The sequence below is a fragment of the Rutidosis leptorrhynchoides genome, chromosome 11 (genome assembly GCF_046630445.1).
Source record: "Rutidosis leptorrhynchoides isolate AG116_Rl617_1_P2 chromosome 11, CSIRO_AGI_Rlap_v1, whole genome shotgun sequence".
In the NCBI taxonomy this organism is placed as follows: Eukaryota; Viridiplantae; Streptophyta; class Magnoliopsida; order Asterales; family Asteraceae; genus Rutidosis; species Rutidosis leptorrhynchoides.
The window spans coordinates 221,186,274-221,195,688 of NC_092343.1; positions in this window are offsets into that span (position 1 = coordinate 221,186,274).

Below are 9,415 nucleotides of genomic sequence, written 5' to 3' on the forward strand. Positions count from 1 at the left end.
GGGTACAAAACAGTTAAGTTTGATAATTGGGTGCCCGCGATACAAACAACAACTTTGGAATGCAAATGATTTTGATAATCATCTTATATTAAATCTTGTGGTTTAAATACAACGTTTACTAAAACACCTATGATTTCACCAACTTTTTTCGTTGACAGTTTTTCTATATGTTTCTCAGGTTCATACATGGCTATTTGATACATGCTTCCACGTACACTCGTACTTGCTTGGGGTCAAGCATACATGCATACACTTTGATTTCTTGCTTGGAGTCAAGCATACATACATACATACATACATACATACATACATACATACATACGCTAGTGATAGCACCTTTGGATTCAAACTTTTTTTTACATATTACGCTATTTATAGCAACCGTGATTTTCAACTTATATTATGTCGCAAGTTTATTTCATTTATACATTATACTTTTGTAAACTTAAACTTGTTGTCGAACCGTTTAGTAAACTAAACGGTGTAAGTCTTGTACTTTTCAAATGAATGCGACGTAATTTTGGTCAAACGAGTGTCATATAGGGACTACGACCACGTAACGGGACCTAAGTTAGCGGCGCCGTCAATGACAATTTTGTCGGGTCGTTACATTTTTCATGTATCGAATTTAAAGAGGTGTTTGGCCGAGGCCGATGAGACCATTCCTCTAGATGAACTTCATGTTGATAAATAACTCCATTTTATTGAGGAACCTGTTGAAATTATGGATCGAGAGGTTAAGACTCTCAAGCAGAGTAGAATTCCTATCGTCCGAGTGAGATGGAACGCTAGACGCGGTCCCGAGTTCACGATAAGCAAAGTCTGTAAAGTTGAGTCTCAAATTCTTTGAAATAGTTTACATGAATTCATTTACCCTATGACTATTTCCGACAACTCACGAACAACTATTTGTAAATAGATAGGTATATACAAATATATGCATATGTGTAATAACTTGAAAAACGTTAATAAATATTATATGATTTAGTTATTAGAACTAAATATGTAAATAAATTATGAAGTAATTATATATAAGAATATGCTTTGGAAACATTAATAAAGTATTAAACGTATAATATATAGAAAATTTATAATAAGTATACTATAATAATTTATTTTTATATTTATGTTTATATATTAATTTGTTATATTATTATTATTATCTTATTATTATTATTACTACTTTACTATATTATTATATAGCATACATACAAGTAGTACTTGTTGTTTCTTGTTTATGATCATCAACAACATTTAAGGCTTCACGTGAATGGATGCTAAGATATTTTAACAAGTAGGCTTGACTGGATATATATATTTTTGTTTTGTTTGATACAACACACCGACATGTAACATCACTTAGTATTATTATCTTATACATATATATATATATATATATATATATATATATATATATATATATATATATATATATATATATATATATATATATATATATATGCATGCTTTGCTTTGCTTTTGTGTGGGGTTTGCACCAACTAGCAAAACGTCATTTTCTATTATTATGTTATAAACTAATTACAGCTCTGAAATTCTTGGTATAACGTATCACTATTGACTGATAACCATGACTTTTCCTTCTTATTCTTTTGTTCCAGCACACCTACACAAACCCACTATCTTATATCACTATATTATATTTTGGCTTTATTTTCACAAACCCAAACTTTAGCATATGCACATACATGCATATGTTTTATGTCATAATCCAACTCACTATTATATTTCCACCTCAATCTTTTGCTTTCCACCTTTCACTTTCTAAATTATATACTAGCTATACATATTCTATATGTATATGTGAGATATATGTGCAAGTGATCAACTAACCCACAAACCATTCTCCTCTGTAAATCATTACCACCGACACCAATATTTAAGAACAACCTTTACCTTCCACTATGAGCCACTCTCCATCACCATAGTGATTCACCTCCAATTAGTCACCAACACCGCGTCTACTTTTCTGTTCGATATTATCAACTCACAAGAAACACCATGAACAAACCCATCACCACCCCAAATAATTCATATTCTCTGCAACCCTTCAAGATCACCACCATGCCAGCACCATCGAAAACCATTTTTGTTACAATTCAGTTTCTGTGTAAACCCTATCAAACCAACCACGACCACCAAGTCATTGCTATAATTGTAGCAGTTCAAAACAGACCCAACACCATAAAAAAATCAACACTCAACTGCCACTATTGATCGTGTTTTCGCTGTTACTACTTGCCATGTCTATTGGAAGTTAACTATGTATAAACCGAGAGAAAACCCTAAACAAATTCACTATCGAAACCCATTTATTACCATTAGAGAACCACAATCAAACACCACCTATATTTGTTCAATTGAACAGCTATATGATTACTATCTTATCTCATTTTACTGCAGTTATATAACCCGACAAGAAAACACCAAGGCTAGATACACCTGCTCAACTCCCGGTACGAAAACCCAACCCAATCAAAACCGTTACAAATTGTTACTACTTACGATTTTCTTTTGATACTCGACTATAGAAATCACCAACTGCAGTTTACTTTTATTTTCTGTTTACAAACGATAAACTCACCATCCACCTTGAAACTCTCCTGCTACTACTCTTGTTCTTTTCTGTTTCAAATTCCTACTATGATGGACTACTACTACGCTGCAATTAATACCATTTGCAGCTTAACTGCTGCTTGTGTGATTAATTGTTTTCTCCTTTTGGCCGACAAATACTAAACAGGAACAACCCACTTGGAAGTAAGTTACGACTGCTTTATTTCTATAATTATTTTTAGGGCCAAACCCTAAAATCCCACTTGTGATTCATAAAAGAAGGTCGTCATATTGTAGTGGCGTTGTATAAAAAAAAGGGGTTTTGTTTGTTCCTGTTTCCGGTTCCAGAATTGGGTCGAGAAACACACAGTTATTTGTAGGGCCATGGTGTTTCATCCTTGGGCCGAGATCCAATACCTTCTTGGGCTGCTATTAGGCCAGCAGAAAGCCACCAACTATTATCCTTGCTAATCTACGTAGGAATCTGCTGCTATTTTTTTTTTATCAAATAGATAATAACATAAAGATGATGATGGTGAGGTTGATATAAATGATGATTATGATCGATGACACGTAGAGGTGATCATGATGTTATTATTATGATTATGGTATAGATGATTAGTTTATGATGATTAAGATGGAAATTGATGATGATTTAGATTATGATATAGTTATGATAATGATGATGATAATCGTATACATGATAGAATGATGTTGTGATTATAATTGTAATTTGTTTTGGTTGATGGGTTTTAGAAAAAGAATAAGGAAAAAGAATAAGATACGTGAAAAAGAAATCATGAATCATTTGAATCAGAAAAAGAATGGATGGTGTAATGGTTGGAGTGTTGGTGTTTAACTGAGAGGTCTCGGGTTCGAGTCTGGGCTCGGGCATTTTTTTTGAGAATAAAGAAGAAGAAGGATACCGAAGTAAAGGTGAAAAACAAATTAAGTTGAGTGTTATTTCATAATTGAAACACATAGCATAATGGTTATGGATATTATCGGGTTAGCGGGACGTCGCGGGTTCAAACCCAGACTTTGGCATTTTTTTAAGAGCTACTTCATTGAGGTAGTTTACTTATTACTCATTATTATTATTATTATTATTATTATTATTATTTTTATTATTATTATTATTATTATTATTATTATTATTATTATTATTATTATTATTATTATTATTATTATTATTATTATTATTATTATTTTTGTTATTATTAGTTATTATTGTTATTAGGTTATTACTGATATGAAGAACATAATTATTAGTATTGATTAATACAATTAATATTATTATCATTTTTGTTAGTATTAGTAATATTATTATTATTATTATTATTATTATTATTATTATTATTATTATTATTATTATTATTATTATTATTATTATTATTATTATTATTATTATCATTTCTATTAAAAATATTATCCTTAGTATTAAAATGATTAATAAAATTATTTTTATTATTATTACTAACATTGATATTAGAATTAACATTATTATTATCATTTTGGTTAATATTATTAGTATCATTATTGAAAATATTATTAATACCATTTATATTAAAAATTATCATTATCAAAAGTATCTTTTTTATTATCACTATTATTGTTATTATTACAAATAAATATTATTTTACAAAAATACATTACAAATATATTAATATTATATATTACTAAATTTTTATGACATTAAGTAAGCTATATGTAAAATATATTAATTAATATAAATATATATTCTTATCATATATAAACCTTAATATAAATTTCTATTTGTAATATATTATGATAAATGATAAATATTATATTATTAAACTACTTTAATAAGTATTTACTATATTAATATTAATAAATGTAATATAGAAATAAATATTAAATACCTAAAATACATAGGATAAATATAACTTAACTGGTAATATGATATGTAAATTATTAATATATCAACTCGTTAGTTGTTATTATATGTTTTAATATATATAACTGATATAGGTTCGTGAATCCGAGGCCAACCTTGCATTGTTCAGTTCCGTCGTATGCATATTTTTACTACAAAATATCGTATTGTGAGTTTCATTTGCTCCCTTTTACTCTTTATATTTTTGGGACTGAGAATACATGCGCTACTTTTATAACTATTTTATGAAATAGACATAAGTAATCAAAACTACATTCTATGGTTGGATTATCGAAATTGAATATCACCCTTTTAGCTTGGTAGCCTAAGAATTAGTGAACGCTACTAATTGACTTGAATCCTAAAGAAAGATCTATGGGCCTAACAAACCCCATCCAGGTTATGGATGCTTTAGTACTTCGATTTTATATACAGATGACTGTATCTGTATATTTGGGGATATTGTATATGCATTTGTTAATGTCGGTTACCAGGTGTTCACCATATGAATGAATTTTTATACAGATGAGTGTTCCTGTATTATAATTTTTCCAGATGAGTGTTCCTGCAGTTAACTATAAAAATTAAATCTTGTGGTCTATTAAATATATGAAAATGATTGATTATGATAAACTAATGAAATCACCAACCTTTTGGTTGACACTTGAAAGCATGTTTATTCTCAGGTATGAAAGAAATCTTCCACTGTGCATTTGCTCATTTTAGAGATATTATTTGGAGTCATTCATGACATATTTCGAAAGATGTTGCATTCGAGTCATTGAGTTCATCAAGAATATTATTATTAAGTCAACTATAGTTGGATATATTATGAAATGGTATGCATGTCGTAAACTTTCGATGTAAAGAAAGTTTGTCTTTTAAAAATGAATGTAATGTTTGTAAAATGTATCATATAGAGGTCAAATACCTAGTGATAAAATCAACTATTGTGAATCATTTATAGTGTATATGAAAGGGGCATTAAAGTTGGTATCAGAGCTGGTTTAAGCTGTGTCGTCGGCTTAATAGTAGAGGGGGTTCACACAGTGTTACCTGTGACGAAGCATTGGTTCTTACTCCTCGCAGTCTGAATATGGTTGGCTTTGTAGAGAGGCATGGCCGTAAAATCAGTGTCTGAGGTATACTCAGCAATCACCAGGCGGTTAGCTGGGAAGGCACTGGGTGGGACGTTGAAATGTCCCGTTCATATTGATTATAAACGTTCCATATTAATTGATTTCATCGCGAGGTTTTGACCTCTATATGAGAAGTTTTTCAAAGACTGCATTCATTTTTAAAACAACCATAACCTTTATTTTATCGATAAAGGTTTAAAAGCATTACGTAGATTATCAAATAATGATAATCTAAAATATACTGTTTACACACGACCATTACATAATGGTTTACAATAAGAATATATTACATCAAAAATAAGTTTCTTGAATGCAGTTTTTACATAATATCATACAAACATGGACTCCAAATCTTGTCCTTATTTTAGTATGCAACAGCGGAAGCTCTTAATAATCACCTGAGAATAAACATGCTTAAAAGTCAACAAAAATGTTGGTGAGTTATAGGTTTAACCTATATATTATCAAATCATAATAATAGACCACAAGATTTCATATTTCAATATACATCCCATACATAGAGATAAAAATCATTCATATGGTGACCACCTGGTAACCGACATTAACAAGATGCATATATAAGAATATCCCCATCATTCCGGGACACCCTTCAGATATGATATAAATTTTGAAGTACTAAAGCATCCGGTACTTTGGATGAGATTTGTTAGGCTCAATAGATCTATCTTTAGGATTCGCGTCAATTAGGGTGTATGTTCCCTAATTCTTAGATTACCAGACTTAATAAAAAGGGGCATATTCGATTTCCATAATTTAACCATAGAATGTAGTTTCACGTACTTATGTCTATTTTGTAAATCATTTATAAAACCTACATGTATTCTCATCCCAAAAATATTAGATTTTAAAAGTGGGACTATAACTCACTTTCACAGATTTTTACTTCGTCGGGAAGTAAGACTTGGCCACTGGTCGATTCATGAACCTATAACAAATATGTACATATATATATCAAAGTATGTTCAAAATATATTTATAATATTTTTAATACGTTTTACTGTTTTAAGTTTATTAAGTCAGTTGTCCTTGTTAGTAACCTACAACTAGTTGTCCATAATTAGATGTACAGAAATAAATCGATATATATAATCTTGAATAAATCCACGACCTAGTGTATACACGTCTCAGGCTAGATCACAACTCAAACTATATATATTTTTGGAATCAACCTCAACCTTGTATAGCTAACTCCAACATTACTGCATATAGAGTGTCTATGGTTGTTCCAAATAATATATATAGATGGGTCGATATGATATGTCAAAATATTTGCATACATGTCTATGGTATCCCAAGATTACATAATATATTAGAATACATGTATAATACAATATAAGTTAGCTAGGATATGATTAATATAGATTTTTTACCAATTTTCACATAGCTACAACAAGCAAAAATAACCAATCTTGTTTTACCCATAACTTCTTCATTTTAAATCCATTTTGAGTGAATCAAATTGCTATGGTTTCATACTGACCTTAACTTTACGAATATATACATAAAAATTATAAGTTTATAGTCGGAATTACAGGTTACAAGTCATTTTTGTAAAGGTAGTCATTTCAGTCGAAAGAACGACGTCTAGATGACCATTTTGGAAAACATACTTCCACTTTGAGTTTAACCATGATTTTTGGATATAGTTTCATGTTCATAAGAAAAATCATTTTCTCAGATGAACAACTTTTTAATCAAAGTTTATCATAGTTTTTAATTATCCAAACCAAAACAGCCCCCGGTTTCACTACGACGGCGTATATCCGATTTTATGATGTTCATCTTGTTTCCAGGTTTTAAATTATTAAATTAGCATATCATATAGATATAGAACATGTGTTTAGTTGATTTTAAAAGTCAAGTTAGAATGATTAACTTTTGTTTGCGAATAAGTTTAGAATTAACTAAACTATGTTCTAGTGATTACAAGTTTAAACCTTCGAATAAGATAGCTTTATATGTAAGAATCGAATGATGTTATGAACATCATTACTACCTCAAGTTTTTTGGATAAAACCAGTGGAAATGAGAAAAATGGATCTAGCTTCAAAGGATCCTTGGATGGCTTGAAAGTTCTTGAAACAGAATCATGACACGAAAACAGTTCAAGTAAGATTTTCACTCGAAATAAGATTGTTATAGTTGTAGAAATTGAATCATAGTTTGAATATGAATATTACCTTGAATTAGAAAGATAACCTACTGTAAATAACAAAGGTTCCTTGATCTTAAATGATTACTTGGAATGGATTAGAAAGCTTGGAAGTAGACTTGCAAACTTGGAAGTATTCTTGATTTTTATGAAACTATACTTATGGAATTTATGAAGAACACTTAGAACTTGAAGATAGAACTTGAGAGAGATCACTTAGATGAAGAAAATTGAAGAATGAAAGTGTTTGTAGGTGTTTTTGGTCGTTGGTATATGGATTAGAAATAAAGGATGTGTAATTTTATTTTCATGTAAATAAGTCATGAATGATTACTCATATTTTTGTAATTTTATGAGATATTTCATGCTAGTTGCCAAATGATGGTTCCCACATGTGTTAGGTGACTTACCTGGACTACTAAGAGCTGATCATTGGAGTGTATATACCAATAGTACATACATCTAAAAGCTGTGTATTGTACGAGTACGAATACGGGTGCATACGAGTAGAATTGTTGATGAAACTGAACGAGGATGTAATTGTAAGCATTTTTGTTAAGTAGAAGTATTTTGATATTTGTCTTGAAGTCTATCAAATGTGTAAGAATACATATTAAAACACTACATGTATATACATTTTAACTGAGTCGTTAAGTCATCGTTAGTCGTTACATGTAAATGTTGATTTGAAACCTTTAAGTTAACGATCATGTTAAATGTTGTTAACCCAATGTTTATTATATCTAAAGAGATGTTAAATTTTTACATTATCATGATATTATTATATATAATATATCTTAGTATGATATATATACAGTTAAATTTCGTTACAACGATAATCGTTACATATATGTCTCGTTTCGAAATCATTAAGTTAGTAGTCTTATTTTTACATATGTAGTTCATTGTTAATACACTTAATGATATATTTACTTATAATTTAACATAATTAACTAAGTGTATCAATATCTTAATATGATTCATATGTACTTAGTAAGACGTTGATATAACGATAATCGTTATATATATCGTTTTCGAGTTTCTTATATTCAATAGTCTCATTTTTATGTATATAACTCATTGTTAAAATACCTAATGAGATACTTACATATCATAATATCATGTTAACTATATATATAATCATATATATGTCATCATATAGTTTTTACAAGTTTTAACGTTCGTGAATCACCTGTCAACTTGGGTGGTCAATTGTCTATATGAAACCTATTTAAATTAATCAAGTCTTAACAAGTTTGATTGCTTAAAATGTTGGAAACACTTAATCATGTAAATAACAATTTCATTTAATATATATAAACATGGAAAAGTTCGGGTCACTACAGTACCTACCCGTTAAATAAATTTCGTCCCGAAATTTTAAGAAGTTGGAGGTGTTAACGTATCTTCTGGAAATAAGTGCGGGTATTTCTTCTTCATCTGATCTTCTCATTCGGAGGTGAACTCGGGTCCTCTACGAGCATTCCATCAAATCTTAACAATCGGTATCTTGTTTTGCTTAAGTCTCTTAACCTCACGATCCATTATTTCGACGGGTTCTTCAATGAATTGAAGTTTTTCATTGATTTGGATTTCGTCCAATGGAATAGTGAGATCTTCTTTAGCAAAACA